A 21,073-nucleotide genomic window follows, 5' to 3' on the forward strand; every position below is an offset into this window, starting at 1 on the left:
GGTTGGAAAAGACCTTTAAGATCATCAAGTCCAACTGCTAACCCAGGGCTGCTAAGCCCACCACTGAACCATGTCCCTAAGCACCACATCCTTGTGCTTTTTAAACACTTCCAGGGATGGTGATTCTGCTGCCTCCCTGGGCAGCCCATTCCAATGCTTGGCCACCCTTTCAGTGATGATATTTATCCTAATATCCAACCTAAACCTCCCCTGGCGCAACTTGAGGCTGTTTGCTCTTGTCCTGTCACTTGTTATCTGGCAGAACAGACCGATGCCACTCCTTTCAGGTAGTGGTAGAGAGCAATAAGATCTACTAGTAAAGTTGAACTACATGTCCTGGTCCCAGTAGGAATATTAAAACCCTCATCAGTCTAGCTGACACAAGGGGATAAATGGAGAATATAATTAATTAATTAATAGAAAAGGCTCTAATTAAATAACAAATCTCAAGATGCATACGCAGAGCACAGAGCTCACCGGGTATCTCTCCAGGACATTGCATGGCTCTGTACAGACCCAGCTGGATTCCCTTTACAGATGTTTTCCTACACAGTTTGTGGAAGTGGGTAGGATGATCATGATTTTTACAAACCTATGCAGGCAGAGCAAAATGACATGAGAATACTGAGGTCAGCTGGACATATACAGCAGAATATAGTAGACTCTATTCCTTGACTTCCAACTCGGGTCTTTTCTTATTCCATGGATTGTATGATCCGTTTTCTCTAAGAACATTTCTGAAATGAGAGCTTACTCTCTGAAAAATATGGGAAATCTTCAGCCATTCATTGAGGAATTGTTGGGAAACATCAACACTCATCATCTATTGTTAAAAATTAAAGATACGATTTTCCGGGCTTTATTCGTTTTGAAGGAAACTTCTAGTTCAGTTCTACATACTGATATTTGCAAGCACTCATTTGTCTTCAGTTTTGGCAGTAGGTTAGCTGCAGATTCAGTGGAACAAGTCACTATTTAATCACCTTTCTATATTTCATGGCAGCTGCCAATTATAAGGTGGGAGAGAGGCATGGATAGGCTAGAACCATATGGTGTACTCTAAAAGTAGATAATTTAGGAATGACATTTATTTGTATAAAAAATAGTGCCTTCTCTTACCTACCTGTTAGGCATGGCCTTTTCATGAATCTTGCCCACAGTTGCAAGAAAAGCAAATTGGAATAAAATGAGATGCCAAGAACAGCACTTGCTGGTTGGGAACATTACTGTTTTATTATAGGAAAATACCTGTATCACACTCATAAAGAAACTATTAAAAATGTAGGTAGGCTACCCTTTCTACCTCCTTCCACATACCCACACCTACACACAAAACCACCCTTTCTTCTGAGCCCCCATTTCAGCCAATTTCTTTATGAGGCTTGTGTCTAACCAAGCATCAGGAAAGTCACAGACAAAGAAGGGTGTGAGCAGGAGGAATCTTTCTGTCTCCATTAAGGTTCCATAAAATTTCAGTCCAAAAGGTGTAGCTTGGGATGCAGCAAGGAGTTCATACACATGAAGTCTGCGAGGAGATGGATTTCCTACTTCCTACAGACCCAAATACATACAGCAGCACGGGTAGACCTGTATCCTTTGTACGTGTCCTGCAACAAGTAGATGTGATGCTGAAAGATTTAATTAGACGCACATTCAAATGTTGCTGAGAAAGAGGAATTCAAGAGGAGAACTAACAGACTGCCTTCCTCTTCAGCCTTTCTGTTGAGCTGCATGAGGCTAGGGTTGAGCAGAAGCCACTAAATAAAGCAAGGAATTTAAATGTTGCTTTCTTGCAAGTTGACTGAAACCAAATATACTTGATAACAGGGCTAAGTCCTTGTGGGAGCTGAGCCGAGTCTTTCACACATTTCCTCAGGTAGGAAACCGCTGTGCAACATTTCAAAGCAACGTCCCTCCCATTTTTCTTAAAAGAGCTCTTTAGCGACTCCCGAGGTTGTGGTTTCCGAGTCTCACAGGTTGGACACGCTGCTGGTTCCTCACAGGACATGGTGTATGTGAGTCTTAGGAATGTATTTTCCCTCGTTTACAGATCCATATCCCCACCCTGTGGCATGACCTGGCCTGTAAAGCCACCAGAGCTCCCCCGCTCCCCCCAGGCTCATAGCCTTCCTCCTGGGCCACCCTCCTGCCTCCAAGCTTAGAAAAAAATGCAACAGGATGGGTCAGAGGAACTCCATGGAGGAAAGTGGACACGATTCAAAGCTGCTTTACGGTAGCCCTGAGGACAGAAAAATAGAACAGCTCGAGTCCTCTCCATGCCCAGTGAAAAACTGAAATTAAATTCACTGTATCAAGAAAGATCCTCTGGCTTTTCCATCAGAGGGGGACAGAGGAATTTACCACCTGGAATTCAGCCAAAGGCTGAAAAACCTTATAACTTTAATGTCTGCACTAGACTATTTCATTTCACTACAACATTTTCATTTCCAATTAGAATATACATGCACTCAAATCACTGTGCATATAACTTTCCTGCGGCAGCCTCTCATGGAAGGTGAGCACAGCAGTTCTTGAGAACTATTATGTCTTCAGCCAGCCATAGGTTCTCCACATCCAGAGTCCCAATTTTTGTTATGCCATTGTAAATCTAGAGAAATTCCAGTGATTTCACTGAATGTGGGCTAGTGGAAAGCCAAAGTAAATACAATGAGTTGTCAAAGGAGTTGTATCACACTGGCACTAGTGTGGCTGAAAGCATAATTTGCATTATTTTTTAATAAGATGGTGTCTAAGAGTGTTAGGAATGAGGCCCTGCAAACACATATGTGAGTAACTTCCTTCATGTGAGTAGCCCCTGTGCTGTCTGTCCCTTTATGTAAAGAATGCTAATATGCCAGATGTTGGGACTTCAGCAGAAACCATCTTGACTTACACCAGCTAAAGCTCTGGTTTACTATGCTCATACAGAAAAATGTCTGCTGGATTGGGTCTTTCAATAATGTCCCCAGGAGCTGATAAAAATAATAGCTGAGAAGCCTTGAAACAGGTTACTGGCAAAATCTGTGGAGTATAAAATCTTGAAACTTAGAGGTGGTATGGCTTGTAAAAGATTTAAAAATCAGTCTGGCTTTACATGACAGTCTCAGAGTCCGATGACAGATAAAACTTTTGGCTCCTCTCAGCTATTTGGCATTAAAATCTTATGAAAATTTGGAAGGAAGTTACAATTTGGAAAGAAAACCTTCACATTCAGATAATCTTTGTGCTAGCAGAATCTCATCCCGTGGTCCTCCTTGTGAACCAACAATAGAGGTAACTCCTGTCACTGCCACTGCTATTGCAACAGCAGAGCAGAAAAGTCTTCCCAGCCAGCTGTACCACACTGCAGCAACAAAGACTCATCACCATGTTGATATTTCAGAAAAATAAAAGGCATTACATCCAGCCTAAAGAGTGTGCTGTTAGCTCCAGACCCACTGGGAATGCATGAGGAAAAGGAGAGCAACTGAAAGGAGGAACTGAAAGGTGAGGTCCTGGTCCCACTGAATTCAGTGGCAACAACTCTTTGTGTTAGAAGGCAAAACTGACTTAGAAACTTCGTGTTAGAAGTTTAGAAACTTCTTGATGTGATAGAAATTAGTTCTAAGTGTGTTAGAACTTAGAAACTTTGTGTCAGAAGGCAAAACTGACTTCTAAGTTTTATGGTTTTGTCCCAAATTAGGTTCCAGTGACAAAATTCTCCACGGCGGTGTAGTATAATTGAAGTAAAGCACTGCATTCAGCTCCTTCAATGTAAACTATTTCTGGGGTATAGGTATGGGGAATGGAGTTTGTAGGGGTGGTGGGGGGGGCGTGTTTTCAATGGTATGGGGAATGGAGTTTGTAGGGGTGTGTGTGGGGGGTGTTTTCAATGAAAAGGTATTCCAATATACCTTTAAAAAGTATGTTCCAGAAAAAACATAAGGAAATTAAGTTTAGGTATGGCTACACAGCCATTTCCCCCCTCCCCCAGTCCAGATTCACTTAGAGACATAAAACAACGTCTTGATATTTCATTTTGAAGGGTCCTTTCTTCAGCCTTTTAGAAACAAATTTTACCTTGCATATAGCTGTAAATAAAAAAGTAACAAAATCAATTCATCACGGACTTTTATGAAGTGAAGAGAAAGTTAACACACACCATTGGTTATAAATCCATTTCTGAAGGCATAAGGACCAATAAAGTGCATTTCTTATTTGCCCCTCTCTACTTGCGTGGAGTTTCCTGCAGGTCAGAAGGCACACGAGCGAAGGTCAACCCCTAGGGTGTATAATTTGCAACACAGTGCCTTCATTGCAGAGCTTCCCTGCCACAAGGCGCAAATATGTTTTCCTTGGCCAGAGGAACTGTACGAAATAAATTATTCTGCAGCCAGTCTGACAGAGCTGGGCATGGGGTACAGAGAACTGGACAATTTCCCAGTGGCCTCTTGCCTAGAATTTGTTCTGAATGTATGAAGCTGAGCAGGATTTGCAGAAGACAGATGTGGATAGCGCGCATTAATTCCCAATTCAAGTTTATCTCTTCTCATCACAAAAGGGCAATGCGTTGCTTCAGCAAATCTCACTTAGCAGAACTCAATGTGACTCCTACCAGAGCTGGAAAATTCGTATGTATCCACCTTAGCATGTTTTAAGGTGGTTGCTCTCAAACCTTGTGTCTTATCACATATTTCATGGCTGGACAGAAAGACTCTCAGGTTCAATTAATTGCTGGTGTAACTCTATCAAAGCCATGTGTGCAGGTCTCTTAAAAATTATGCAACAGTGTGAACCTTACAGCAATGGCAGTCATCTGATAAAGGGCAAAAAAAAGACATACAATGTTCTTTTGCTATCAAATACATGTTTCCATTTTAAACAGGAAAAAAAAAAACCCTCAACTTTTGTTTTCAGACATTAAAGTTCATATTAAATAAAATATTTTGGCATCTAATACCTATTGAATTCAAGGGCATCCAATGTGGGGGAAAAAAAAAAGAAAAAAAAAAAAGAGAAAACCAGCAAGATGAACTTACGGTGTTTTGCTTTCAAAATTGTGATTCTGTATGATCAGGTAAGTAAATATTGTGTTCTCTTCTGTCCTGTTTGATTCTAGTCATGTAGCTGTCCTGCTCTCATTAGCAGGACATCTGATTTTGCTCCCTTATTTTTGCGTGTCTCCAAAATCCTTAACATTTTTAATGTTTATATGCCCACGTTTCATAAACGCAAGGATGACATGGCAGGAACTTTATATTTCTCTCTATCTTGCAAACATACTATTGTGATTTCATTGAATTCACATTAGCTTTTGAACTGGCCAAAACTAGAAAAACCTAATATTTAGCTGAATTCCTGGAGAATCTGTTGGTTAAGAAAGACACTCTGATTTTTACATTGAGAAAGCAGCCCAGGGTCTCTCTCTTTCTCTGAGTTATTCTGCACATTTACTGAAAAGGAAAATGCTATCATATGGGGAAAATGATTTCCAGAAGTTATTTCTTCACTAGGTCATACAGTAGCTGCTTGGAAGGACAAATCCAAATCACACAAGGAATGCAAGGTGGTGGTTTCATAGACTGAAATTTGGACTGCATTGCTTACTAAGAATTTTCTCTTGCCTGAAAAGCAAACATTTTAAAACAACTGAATCCCACATTTATATAACAAAGTGGGAAATGTACTCCTTTCAATCTTTAAATTTGCACATCTGAGAACTAATGCAGCAAAATTTTATCAAATGTGATATCCTACATTATTAACCGTGAGAGAAAGGGAATTCTTTTATAGTGCTGGTGAATATTTGAGTGTTTTTTTTCAGAACATCTGACTTATTTCATCTTGAACATCCATATGAAATAATTGGGAAGTCAAAGCACAGCAAATATCTCCTGCCGCTCGCTGGACATAACTGGTACATTTTTGGATAGTTAAGTGGGTAATGGTATGAAAAAAACCTATAAAAACCAACACACTTCATAGTTAATATTTTTTCAGAGTATCCTTAAGTTACTATGACATATCTGTCATAACTCTTATGGGGAGCTTCATAATGTGTCTGATCTTATGTACTCAGAACTGTAATGTATCTCTTGAACTGCAGTAGACCTATGGAAACTCAATATCCACAGGTCAATGGCAATATACTTTATAGTGTCAATATAGTATACAGTTACAATAATAGCGTGTAATAATGCCAAGGTCTCATCTTGTTCTAAAGGATCTTCTTTACCACCTGTGCACTGGCTCAGAAAGCTTTGCAATTTGTTTTCCTGGAGGAGACCAGCACCCAGGAGGGATTCTGGCATCATGCTGGTGCTACCGTAGCACCATGATCTCAGCTTGATAAAAGTCCTGATTCCTGCATGCGTCAACCCTGCAAGAAACTCTCTGAAAACTCCTAGACAAGGAAAGGACAGCATCACGGAGTCCTGTGAAGCTGGTGAATGCTTTCATGTACTGGACTGGACAGTGAGGTAAGAATTTCCAGTCTGACAGACAGTCCTACTGTTACATTTTAGCTAAAAATGCTCAAACTGAAGGTGAAAAAATAGCTCCGGTGTCTCATTTTCCATAGCTGAAAAAAAAATACTCTTCTGTGAACCTGCTTGAAGGCTTTAGCTGGGGTTTCCAGTCCCAGCAGGCTGCAGTGGGGAAGGCAAGCGAGGGAGGACACAGATACTCCAGACAGGCTGCACGGCTCCGTGGTGTCCTGCCTTAGCTGGGAAAACCTCTCCATGTGTGGACTGAGAGATGAAAAGCATCAAGCAAAACCTCCCCAGAGCCCTGCCTCTTTCTCACACTGGCGGACACCCATTTCATGTAATGCTGGCCTCCTACAGACAGTTATTACTCAGCTCCTTGCCTCCTATTAACACCACATCTCGACTGCAGCTGAGGAACTGTGCCAGTGGGGACAGAACAATGGTGAAACCTCCAGCCTCTCTCCAACTGAACCACCAAAAGGAGCAGCTGTCGGCTTAGCATGCTGGGACAAACAGGCTGCTTATTCCAGTTCCCAGCTACAGCCTGCAGAGCCTGCCACACATTGCAATTTAAAAAAAAATCTATTGATCTATTACGTTTTTTAAAAATAATTTATTGAGATGAAAAGCACTTAATCAAAAAAAATCTGCTTTCTAGCTGAAAATAAATTTGCATTATTAAATGTTATTATAAACTAGTGGAGGCCCCAGAAAAAGTTGAAGAAATAGGACCCATGCATCAGTTATAAACTTTAAAATATGGCTCATTATTCTAGGATGCTTAGAAAGCTGGTTTTGTGCTGAGTTCCTGGGCTGATTTATCTGACCCCTGATGTGATGATAACTTCTGCTGTGTTATAAAGAATCACCTTCCTCTGCATCCCCATTGGTGGCTTTTCCTAGAGTTCCTTTAAACAAAAAAATAATTTCAGTCCAGCTTTAGAAGTGACAATTTTCTGTCTTCCAAGTGCTGTCCGTGCTCTCAAAGTAAGAGGAGCAGAGAGGTCAAGTGAGTGATGTGAGTGATGGGCAGGTCTAGTGTGTCTGGGCCTCATAGACCCCGCGCTACGGGATTCCCATTCGGTACAGTGCACAGTGTGAAGTATGGAAGTCTGGATTCTTACTAGCAAACCATGGGTCTGGACTGGCTTTGGGTTTTTGCATCCACCTAAAAAGGAGAAGAACCTAGCCAGCTACTGAAATCACTCCTGTGTTACAAGCAATGGAGGCTGTCTTGAGATGTGTTGGATTCCTATATACTTCAAGAACAAATGGTACTTTGTGGGTACCTGTGATTAATTCCCGTAGTTTTAAGTCAAGTTGTCTCACAGACACTAAGCTCTGCTGCTGGTTAAGAGATGATTTCTGGGATTTTGGTTGAGCTCAGCAAGGAGACTGGATTCATTTTGAAGGAACAGACCTAGCTCTAGATTCTGCTTTCAAAGAAACCTGAGGGTGTCTGAACTCAAAATACTTCTTCAAACCGAAACCATTCTCCCTGGCTCGGGAAAAAAAACCAAAACGCAACTCCAGTTCACTCAAACAGTTTTCAAGACAGAGGAAAAGAAATGGAGTTGCATTCTGAGTTCAACAAAATTCTCAGTTTTCAGCTTTGAAACACCTACTGGTGCTCCCTTTTAATAGAGAAATTTAACACTATCAAATGATTTGAGGGAGTACTTAAAACTTGGAGCAGATATCAAATCGTATGGCTACAGGGACAGTTTTTCAGCTCTGACACTCAGCACCTCTCTGCACAAAAGCAGATAACTCAAGAGCCTCTTCTTCAGATGACTGAGCTATAAACTTGATATAAATCACCAAGTTTACAGCTAAAAGGGTTAATGACAAGGTGGGTTTCCACCTAGAGGCTCTTCTTTAAAAATGAAATGAAATAAAATTAAATCACATTAAATCAAATCAAATCAAATCCTCCATTCTATCCTGATAGAGTGGTGCTAAAAGGTTAACTTACAAAATTGTATTGCTCTCGGGCCGATCCTGTGGTGGCTCTGTGGTTTCCGCCTATATAAATTTGATAATATTTTACAAATGCAGTATATGAAATATATTCTTAACATGTGTTTAATACATTTACAATCTATTAAAATGAAAAACAGAATATGCTTCAAATACTGCTTGGGTATTTGCTTAATGCACTATGTCTGGAACACGTTAAACATTATTTTAGAGGTAATTGAAACATTTCACACACATTCACCCTGCACACTGTGTGTGTACTGCATGCACTTTGGGGCCAACTGTTGCCCCAAGCACACAGGAACATCCAGGCTGAAGACTGAGGGGCTCTGTCAGCCCAGCATCCCCCTGCCCGCAGAGGTGCCCTGGCCCCCGTGGCTCTCCCAGGGAAGCGCAATTACCCTCTTCCTTCACCCCACTGGCACGGGACCAGGGGGTCTTCCTAGTGTAGGCCTCTCTGCATCTCTCAGCTTCATTTTTGCTAAATAAATTAGATCCAAATTTACGCTGGGTAACTGGTTACCAAGTTACAGGGTATTATTTCAGCTCGATTCAGCACATAGCCTGTCAAAGCGGCCATTAAATACTTCTCAAATGAATATTTATGTAAATACACATGGTACGGGAATATTCCTGTGTAAGTATTTGCTTAGTTTCACAACATGTTCCTCTCACTCACGCCAATGTTCCCATAAAGTGAACAAGGTGTATAGAATAATGATGGAGAGAAGTCCTCATTCTTGCTCAAATAAATGGCCACAAAGTCTTGAATTACAGTATTTTCCTCATTATGGTCATATAGCCATTTCATGTCCCTGGACAAGACACGATGATTAATTAATTATAAACACCTATTTAAAATGATAGAATAGCTATCATCGCTGCTGTGAAGCAGTACAGTTTAATGGAGAAAAGTAAAAATTTGTTTTATTTCCACCTTGGAAACAAAACTGTGATGTGTCCCATGCATCTGACTTCTCTATGCCATTTCCTTTTCACTATTCAACTGCACAGTGGACACTTTTCAGATAGGAACCTACGCTTAACTTGCCATAGAGCTTTATGTTTTCGCATTCTTTAAACCTAAATCGACAAATTGCATAATAAATATTGAGGGAGACAGTTGTTACACTCCTAGCTGGTTGTCTGAAAAGCTGTACTTTGTGCTGAGAGATTTGCTGCTTGCAAGATGGCCATTTGTGTACAACGTAAGCCCCTAAAGCTAAAAAGTCAGGGATTTCTTTGCTCTCATTTGGATGTTTTGCTTAGTACTTGGGATCCAACCTCTTTGGAGTTAGGAAAGCAAATTAATTTTGGGAAAAAAAACATTAAAAATAAAAAGGGAGAAGATCTCTAGGCTCATGAAAATGAGCTAACTGCAATACTCAGTGTTTTTCTGTCTCACTCATAGTTGGCACTCTTATACAATATGGACCTTGATATCTCAACTTTTTTTTCCCAGTGGAGCCTTCACTCCATCTACTGCCTCCTCCCAACTTTTTTAATCCTTCTAAAATCCTTTCCCTTTGCCACGTAATGTGGGCAGCTATAAATTTGTCCTGGTGGTGGTAGGCTACAAGCTATTTATCATTTCAGCTTTGGTTGAGAGACAAATTTTAGCTGGGAGCCATTAGAAGGAAAAAAAAAGAAAAAGCTTAAAATAGACTAAATTATGTCTCATTACAGTGGTTTGTGGATGTTCAGTATTTACTGTATGACCCTTTTCCTATAGCTCCTTCAATGAGTTATCTTAGTACACACATTCAGGTAAGATGCCCCTTGAAATGGATTCATATGAAAAAGTAGATCAATCGTTTTCTAAGGACATCTCAAGCCAGAGAACTTAATTTTAATGTATCATATCACTGTCCCTCTTCATGTTTGGGGTCTGTCTCAGGCAAGCAGCTAATGGAAAGGAAATACTGCACTCTGTATGCCACTTTCTTCAAAAGAATTTACTTATTTTCCCAATGCAAAGTGGTGCTGTGTTATTATTTTTTTAAAAGAAGAATTATTCCACATTATTTATTTATAAATAAATAAAACCCTCTCTCCTTTATAGTTGTATTAATGTACTCTAGTCATGCAGTCAGATGCTTTAAGACATTTTGTCAGAAATGCACCTGGGAGAGGGTTGCAAGCAAGTAGTACATATTATGAAAGGTTCTTGCTAAAAGGATTTACTAATTTTGGTCATAAATGTCCTATGTACCTCACCAAGACTTGAAAGACCATCTCAATGGCAAGGGCATGTCTACCAGGTTCTGAACATACCCGTAAAGCTCTTACCTGAAGATGTCTTTCATGTTCGTGGCAGATCTTAAATGTAAATATTGTCACCGACACCAGTCTGTGATCTGAATAAACTAATAAATAAATAAATCATACTGAGTTGGAAGAGGACAACATGGCAAAGGCCACAATACCGTATTTCTTTGAGCAGTGCACAGCCAGTGAAAGAAACATTTGTCCAGAGATACAGAAGCAAAGATTACACATTTGGTGTACCAGAGAAATGGAGCAGCTGTATTGCTCAAATTTACAGTGATTCTTCCTGGACTTTGTGCTGATATGAGCCAAGATCTGAAATGGGCTACAGCTGTTTCCTAGAATGGTTTAGGAGTAATTCTTAGTCCCTGAATAATGCACATTATTAACTCTTTCTGTTCAGGTTACAGACTATTTTTTTAAATCTCTGATTCTCTGAAAAATTTTCCTAAGCATTTTTCAGCATTCTCTGAGGGGCAAAGTAGGGCAAAATCTACCTGATTTAATTTGCTTCTCATTTCAAAATACTTAGTTTTCACACCACTGAAATGGAGACATGGCCAGCAAAGAAATTTGGTTTATGTACCTTACATTTTTGGCAAGTCAGGTTTTATTCCTTGCCTCCTCCGTTTCCTTTCATCTCTTCTTCACCTCCTTCAACCCATTCCATCCAAACCCAACGTGCCCTTTTCCGCCCAGGAGCCTAAAGGAAAGTTTGTAGATTACAAATTTGAATAAACTTCATTTCAACAGTAAACAAACAAAAACTGACCACACTGGTGTCAGGTTCCTGATAAATATTGGACCTGACGTAGGTTGGGTTTTTTCCTTGGACATCTACTTGCTGTTTGCGTTCCAAGAATCCATTTATATATATATATATATATATATATATATATATATATATATATATATATATATATTTTTTTTTTATTAGCTGAACACTTCATGTTGTTTTCCAGCCTGTAACCATGAAGTGCATTGTACTCACTAATAAATGACATGGTCAGAAGCAGAAACCTGGCTGGTCTGGCTGAAACCATGCCTTGAACAAACAAGCCCCTTTATCTCAAGATACTTATTTTTCATGATATAAGAAGAGGTGTTAAACAAGGGCCGTGGCTGGGCTGGGTCATAGCGGCAGGCATTTGCACAGAAAGGAATATATCTGAGCATAATTTTATTTCATTTTATTGTATGTTGGTTTATTTCATTTTAGGTTTTCAACATTTTGTCCTATGGAATTCTCAAAAAGTAGACTTTGTGTTTGAATAACAACCAGACATGCATCTACTTCGCAAAGCAATGAAGAAATTTCCACATGAAAAGTAATGAAAGCTGCCAGTGTAGGAATTATGTAGCTGAAGCAGAACTTATTAACCACAAGACATTTCTGAAATATCAACCAGATTCTTTGCTGCATCCTATGCTGAGTTTTAACTTTGTGCATGCATCAGCTCAAGCAGTTTTTAAAACAAAGTCTGGCAAAAGAGGGGCAGGAGTCAACATGTGAAAGAAATGGGCAAAGATTGATTTTATATAAGGTACAGAAAGAAGGACAATAAAATAAGAGACTCAGAGAAAATGATAGTTGTTCAAAAATGGGTGAGATTATGACAAATTGCACTTTCCAGGTCTAAGATGCCTCAAGTTTTTTTCAGAGCAGTGTTTTAAATATAGGAGTGGCTGAACCGCAAAGAAATCTGACTGCCCACATTTTCCAGTGAGTGTCTTTTTGAAAACAGGTGACTTTGCTGGTGTGGAATGAGAGGTTTTATAAATCTGTTCAGTTGCTGACTCTAAAATAAAGTTTATTCAGGGCATGGGAGTCCAGAATACCTTCCTCTACTCAAAGGTTCAGCTTCTGAAATCTTTTACACAATACAATTAATTTCAGCAGACCCTGAATAGAACTGTTATTGTAGAATCCAAATAAATTAGGATTTATGAGCTTAATCCTGCACATTCCACTGAAAATGTTTGCTTGGGCCAGTGGTCCCATCTACTGTCAGAGAGATACTGCCTTGTGTGTCTAGTCCAGAGCTCAGCAAAACATATACAATATGTTTTCTTTTAACTTGAGGGGGACAGGATCAGTGCATAGGGGGATTAAAGCCACTCAGAAGCTGGTGACTTCACTGTATTGTGGGACCAGCTGAAAACAACAGGCAGTGCTGAGCAACCAGCCTGGAATTTGAGAGATTTGTCAACGCATCCCTGAGAAGAGTTGCTGTATCTTCAGCACTGACACAGCATCCTTGTTACGTTTGAACTGTGCTTACTTTTCAAGTCCTGGACAATTCCTGCAAAACATGTTTTTGTGAATATTTGATTGAATTTTAACGATGGTCAGCTAAGTTTTTTCTCTCTTGTTCTTCTCAGTCTATTCACCTTCCTCAGCCTTGTTTTGCCTTCTTTTACTCAGCCTATTGTTCTCTCAGATTGAAAAGTATCCGAGGCAGTACCTGCATTTAGCACAGCATCATCCTGCCTGAGAACTACACAGGCTGCTAAATAGCAATAAAGTGGATGGTATTGTTTCAATAGCATTCATACCTTATTTGTGAATATTTCTGAAAATATTGCAGTAGCTGAATTTATGATAATACCTAGTCAAGGCAAGTAAGTTCTGAACTGATAAATACCAGAAGACTGAATAAGCACTGCAGTCATGTTGTCAGGCAGCAAGTGCATTTATTTGATCTCTGTGGCCGGCAAAAATAAACAAACAATTCTGAATGCTAAATACCCTTAATCAACAGATCAAAATTAATGAACACTTATTTCAGGATTTACTTCTTCCAATTACTCAGAAATATTTGCCTTAGGTTTCTTTTCACTGCTGTATGCCTCTTCCCAGCATTGCATTATCTTTAAGAATTCTGCAGCTGCTCAACCTAAGGCTGTGGTCTAAGATGAGCTGCGTATGTTTATTTGTACTTAGACTGGAAACCTCCAAAAATAAATTAAAGGCCAGGTGTATCGAGAAGTGATGCTAAGTGACTCAAGAGGTGGCATCTAGCCCACTGAGTCAACACTGCATTGATGATCTGGCACTGAGTGAGGACACGATGTCTTCTTGCTGGTGCCTTCTGCAAGACAAGGCATAAACCTTCCAGCTGTTCGTACATAACGTAGCATATTGTTTTATTTCACTTTTCTTAGGCTCCACTCTGTTAGTTTGCACTGGTAAAAATTAATCTTGGTTTTCTCAGTAACAGAGGAGTCTTGATGGAAGAAGAAATTATGAGTTGCCCTTAACCCTTAGCTTTTCAACATTTTGTCAGAGAGCCCAAGAAGATGATAGTGCTGAAACATGTCAACCTGGGTGTTAACTACTTCCAGGCAGCCTTAAATCCTGAGGACTTGACCGGAATTTTAAGCCTGAATTTGCTTTTCCCTGATAAACAGCAGCAGCAGGAACTGTCTCTGTCCTTCCCAGCAGGATGCATCTCCCCCCAGCATTACAACCCATGCTGATGGAGGGAACTGGCTTTGCATATTTTCTGCAGCTACCAAGATGAGTCACGACAATTGCTGATAGTGTTTGTTGTACAAATACTGCTCAGACAAAACACACAAAATAATCACTGGTTGGCAGTCTCTCTCAGCCACCACAGAAGTGTCATCTATTTTGATGGTCAAGCTGCGAACAGGCAAACGTGATCTCAGCTTAACCCTGGTATTGACAGTGGCACCACACACCATGGCAGCCAGGAGCAGAAACGTGTGCCTGGGGAGCAGGCCAACATTGATTTTTACATCCAAAACCTAAAGGAAAGTAGATTGCAATACATGCTGGGAAAGCAGCTTTGGCATTTATGTTTCCTGAATAAACCAGTCTTTCAAGGTGGTTTTCTCGCCCAAACTGATATGGCATGGATGCGGCAACAGTCATGCTGTTGCCAAATGGACAGCGACTGGTGTGGCCCAAGGCAAACACCTCCTGCGGTGACAGGGATGCTTCATGGGAGCCCAGCTACATGCCTCTATGAACCTATTGTTGTTGACTTGCCATTACATAATTTCCACCAGCATAAATCAGGGTTGTTTGGCAGGGTCTTAGTTTTTTCCAAGTTTCATGGCTAGTTAGCTCCATATTACTTCCAAAAATGCCCCCATCTTTACACTTTTAGAAAATATCCACTGCTCCTAAAGAAGTTTCCAGTCTCATTCTAAATGACTTATTCCTTTTTTTTTTAATATTTTTTTTTTCTCTAAGAAAGTAAAATCTGTGTGCTTTCTTATTAAGCCACTTTATTCTTGGCAGGCTTTGAAAAAAGCCCTACTTCAGCAATTTAAGCTTTTCTTCCTGGAGGCACAATACTCAGACACGAGGAAAAGTAAGTCAAGAAGACAAAATAAACATATTTTGCAGGAAGACTCTAAGCCAACTGGAACTTTCAATGAATGATTGAGAGACTAGCTGCTTTTGATATGCGCAAATACATCCCAGTAATGCATACCCCATGCAGGCACACACCACATCGCTGGATACTGCAGAGTTGTAGAGGCAGAGGGGAAACGATAATGGGTATTGTAGTTTGCCCCCCACAATGGCTTTGAAATACATATACAGCTCAGTAAAGGTTGTACAAGTTCATGAACAATGAAATTGAACTTGTATTGCCCAGACAAAAAGGAGGAAGGCAAAGAACCACTGTTCTTCAGTTGTTCATAAAATGTTGCAGAATACCCTAGGACCTAGACAGTGTTGTACAAAACCCTAAAGCATGTATTTACTTTCTATTCTCCATTTATTTGCTTAAATAAGAGGAGAAAGAGATGATTTGATTTATATTGTTGTCTTATTCACACCAGATTTATTAAAAATCCAGGCAGATTCATAGGTGGTATGCGCTGCCATTCTCTAAGCAGATTAAAGGTGCTGCCTGCTGAATACCAACCAGGTCCATGGCTCTTGAAAAAAATTATGGTTTTATCTATAAGCGTTAAATTAGTGTATTCCGGATTTTTAGTAGTATATTGCTCTTTCCTATCGTCTTCAAAATCCAGAAAAGAGAATCCAAACGCCTATTTGGAAGACTGAATCAAAGTAAATGGTGGGAAATCAGGGGGAAAGTGATTCACACAGATAAATACAAAAGTAATATGAACAAAATTTGCCAAAGAGTTCTAGGCATATAAGAAATCATTGCCATGAAATGTCCTCAGGCTCCTTGAGCTGAAGACACATATATCTGTCTTATTAGAACTGTTGTTCAAAGTGACTCATGAATTTTCTCATGGATTTCAAGGCAGCTTCTTGGTCCCAATTACTTCTTTTATTGAAGGCAAAAAAGCAAAGCCTCCCACATAAGGGTGGAAAAAAATGCATTTTACCCATGACACTGCCTGACTGTACAAGGTTTATGTACCTGCCACAGCTTCAGGATTTTACCGTCGAGGTGACCAGAGTAAGTTGTAAGTGGTTACCCTTGAGTTGACCAGGGAGGACAATCTGGGTAAGTGGAATTCTGGAATCACTCCAGGCAAGTTCAGACTAATTTTATTCATGGTGATGAAGAAAACCAGGAGATAAAAACAAACGCCAAAATCTTGGACTCTTCAAAACCAACTCAGTGCTAACAGTCCATTCTCTTATTACCACTGTAGGCAGCACCTTAAGTCACAAAAGTGGATTAAAGTTAAAAAGTCCCTGAAATTTATTCTATGGTCAAGTGATTAATATGGGAGAGAGAAATACAGTTCAAGCCCAGTTCAACATGACCCATGAAACCTTCTCTATTCAGATGGCCTTATAAACGAACAGAGAAAAAGAAACCTAGCTCTTCATCACTTCTACTCCTCTATAACTGAAATTGAATTTGAAGTTCAGGTTATGCAACAACATAGCATTGTCTCATTTTATTAAGGCCACCAGCTTCTGCAGGTCTTCGGCATGTTATTGTTCTCAATTAACACACTTCTCCTCTTTCTCTCTGGAATCTTTCCTGCTGGTTTGCATTGTAATAATACCTCCAACTCATAGTCTCCAAGATAGATTTTAATTTCTGAGGCCAGTTTCACTTCATAACCCACTAAAGACTATTCACAGTCTCCATTCTAACATGCAGCATTAATTAGGAAATCAGCAGAAACAAACAAATAACAACTTCTTTGCTTTTTTTGTAATAGGTTGCTTTTGTGTGTGGAATAAATCTTTACATTTGCAAAAAAATAGTCAGCAAATGAAGCCAGACAGTAGCTGTGTCTTTTGGCAATGAGAATAATCTAATAAAACATCACCTTTCAAAGACAAAAAGAAAAAAAAAAAGAAGTTTCTCTGGACACTCAGTAACGTCACCTCGGCACGAAATATATTCCACTCTTGGTTTGTGTTTTTTGGACCAATGCAGCTTAGGATGGTTGTTATCCCAAGACCATGCCACCAGAGTTGGAATTAATAATATAAACGGTGAGGCCAAGCTCTGATTGACAGCTCTGATTCTGTTAATACCTTCTAGTTGGTCTTCTACTACGGTCAGAAGTTAAAATTTATTTTGACAAGCTTTCTGCTGGTTATGGGGGCTAGAAGCTTTATACTGGGGTATCCAGTGATTAAATATCTGGCATAGATTATCAAAAACTATAGGGAAAGGCAAGGAAGGCCTCTTGATGACAAACTAGACCCTGCAGTGCATAGAACTTGGTTTTAATTAAGTTATTACCTTCCTTAATAGGAAGTAGCTGTTCCTTTGTTCTTTTGCAAGTCAGCAGACAGTAACTGAGCGTGGAATGTAAGCAACTCAATTAAGGCAAGGCTGCCTTGACAGATGCTTGCGTGTACACGGAGGTCGCCCTGCTAAAGTACCTGCTGGTTTCTGTTTCACCCAGTGGTGACTGCCTCTCCAGTGAACAGCACGGGATTTCTGGGGTGACAGTGTCATGGCTCAGGCATATAAACTCTGTGAGGGTCAAAATGAGTAATTCAGGATTAAGAGGAGAGCTCCTGGGCTTAATCAATGGATTCATAGTAATTAAAGGCAGAAAGCTCTATAAGTCAACCCATTTATTTCCCCGGCAGTGGCAGGATCATCTCCATAGCTCATTTTCCACAATGCCTCAGTGCACTGGATAAGTATTTCAAAGATGTTTTGTAAAACAGACCTCTTATTGTCTCTTTGATCACCTGTACCAATAATATTCAATATCAATAATAGACAAGGCAAGAGAAACCTGGTTTTTTTTCACCTCCACTCCTAGATGTAGCTTATAAATCTAGAGCCACCGCAGCTCAAAATATCATTAGGATTGAGTCCAATTCGGATTTCAGTGACAGCAGCAGAAAGTCAGTAATATCAGCATTAAGATCAAACCAGACCCATTAGCTTTCAGCTTTAATTTTATAAAAATTACTCTAGTTGCCCCAGGAAAGATCTGAGGTGCCAAGTCTGCAAGCAGAACTGAAGTTAGCAGAGAAGTACTGCACATCTCACACAGGGATGCCTGAAATAACCCATTTTTTATCCTTTACTCCTCTGGAACATCTTCCCTAGGAATTAATTATTCCCTGTGGAGTAAAATGTGATATCAAACTCAGCTAGTCGCACCTTATAGAGTATAAAAGCCCCACAGAACACCAAAAAACTGCTACGTAGACCATTCTTGTACAAAATCAATCAACAGCAACAAACATCCCATACCATACCCTGCTGGTGACGGTTTGTATGAAAGTGCAGTCAAGCACAGATGCTACATATGGTCACGAGAATCTCTCATATAGAGGGAGTAGCCACCCAAAACTAACCTCAGACTATACACTTTACAAAGAGGCAATCCCCGTGAAGGGTTTATTAGGAAAAAAGAGACAGAAAGATTTTTGATTTTTTTTTTTAAATGAGAACAAGGCTATTTTCAAAAGTCTAAACTGTTTTGGTCAGAGGCTAGGTGTGAAGCTGTCAGACATTGCTCTCACTCTTTACGGATTACTGAACTTGTGTGCAAAGGTAGTACAACTGTTGCAATGTTTAAGCAATGGATATTTGATGTCTTTAATTACAATGGCAACATTCTTTTCAATAGTAAAGGAACATTGAAGAAACCCACGTTCCTTACTATGTTGTCTGATAGTATCAGGAACTCTGCTACACTAAAGACTGCTCAGCATGCCCTGCCCTGCACACGTAGCTAATATTAGAACAGGTACTGAACTGACTTCTTACTTAAGATAGGGAGATGGGCTATAAAGATACCCTGGTGCCCAGCAGATCTCCCAGTTAAAAGTGGGAAAATTACTAGAAGGCCAAAGGGAGGAAAAATCAGAAATCTTAATTGCTGAGAGGGAATAGGAATAATTGCTGCAATAAAACTGTAATTTTAATATAATGTTATTACAGTCATAATAACATAATAATTACGACATTCCATACTTATTGTAAGAGCTGATATAGACAAAATGTTTTGTATGTAGTGCAAATCTTTCTTCTGTGCACAAACTGTCTTGCTGCTTAGAAGAAAGATATTCTGAAACCAGTTGATCATACATCTGTACCTGAAGGATAAGGGCTTTTTTTTCAGTGAACTTGTAAGAATTTTGGGGTCCTCAACTTTTCAGTCCAAAGTACTTTCACTCAGAAATAAAGGATACATTTTATTTAAGAGCAACAACTGATTCATCGGGAGAAGTAACAGAAAATCAGATCAGAGAGATATGACATTGGGGAAGCTCCTGCAGGGCTGGGGTCCCCATTAAACAGCTTAGTCAAAAAAGAGCCAGAGTTTGCCTTGAGAAAGCATTCAGAGAAAGCAATAAATGTAGAACAGCTGCTATTGTGCTAAGCTAGCATGTTCCCAAATTGAGATATGGGAGATATGATTGCATAAAACGTTGGCTGCACGTAAATCAGGAATGCTCCTGTGAGGCAAGCCTCATGTTGACATATCAAGTATCACTGAAGAAAAAGCTAATCTTATGGTGGAGGATGACCTGGCTGAACAGCCTTCATCATCTTGGATAGCACCGGCTATAACAGTATAAAGGGTAACTGAGATTTAAAATATAAGCATTTGTTCCTTGAGAAGAGACTTGACTGATAAATGATTACAGACTGCTCCAAAAGTCCTTGTAGCAACAGGCACAAAATGTTTCAGCAGTTTTCATTTGTTAATGGACACCACCAGATTAAATTGGCACGTAGGCATCAGGAAAAATTCTACCTTGGTGACTTATTATGGATTATTTTATTTCTGCATTATGCCTTTTTGTTTCATCAGTGCATTGAAGCCATTTCAAAGGGCAGTGAATGACATAGTTTAGGTTTTCAGCACAGAAGACATGGTCCTTTATGAAAATAACTCTCCCAAGTTCTGCATATTGAGCTAGCCAAATACATTTCATTTCAAGTTAGGTCAGCATGAAACTTCATCTTCTCATGGTGCCTTCTGAAAGTTATTGTTCTAGGAACGCCAGCCCTCTACCAACTATCCACATAGTTCCCTTTGATATGCTCCCCAGCCAGTCTGGAGTGATGTGTGTAGGTAATCCTGGGAATCACAAAAGTGTAGGGACATCATGGGAGATGTTGGGGACAGGATGCATATCCAGCAGGAACTTCCTAGATGGACCTTCTTGTAGGCTCATATTCATCAAATCACAGTTTCTCTGCAGTTTCTTCTGCACACTGCTCTCTTGTGTCCCTTCAGACCCTATAAATCTTTTGTCTTTTACAAACAATTTCCATGGGGAGAAACTCATGAGTTTCACTGCTTATTGGTACATAAGTCCCAGTACAGCTAACATTAAGTGATTTATTATTTTTTTTTTCAGGCACTGTACTTGATATTTTACTTGGAGGTTGGTTAATATCCCGGCATCCTTCAGACAATTACAAAGCTTTTGTGTAGGAAATGAACACCTAATCCCTAGATCCCATGAGACTATGCACCCTTATAGAAGGAATATGTTTTTTAGGAAAATCCTTTGGCCTTTGCTTTAAGAAAATCCTTTGCCCTAAGTCTCATAAAACAAAGCAGCTTAGGGATCCTTGCAATAGCAGGGCTGAACTAAACATGCTTAACAAAGTTTCCCTTTGTCAACAGCAGTTTGGTGAAGTTCCCTCCTGCAGGATGAGTGTCAGGCTTCAGGCTAATCTCTGTAATTCTTTAACTCAAGATTTGCACATTATTAAGTGGTAGTTTTCTCAGTGGGTGGAAAGCTATCATGCCATGGAACATTTCTCCTGATGGAAAGCTCAAATGCTCCATTCTTCACTTAAAAGGCCAAAGATGTGTGTGTCTCAGCTGACGGACAAAAATGGCAAATGAAATCAGAAAAAAATGCCTATTGAAATACTTGCATTCACATATCTACCCATAGGCTGTGGGCAAGCAGAGATTTCTTAAGTTAGCCCCAACTT

This window comes from Falco rusticolus, chromosome 1, assembly GCF_015220075.1.
Source record: "Falco rusticolus isolate bFalRus1 chromosome 1, bFalRus1.pri, whole genome shotgun sequence".
In the NCBI taxonomy this organism is placed as follows: Eukaryota; Metazoa; Chordata; class Aves; order Falconiformes; family Falconidae; genus Falco; species Falco rusticolus.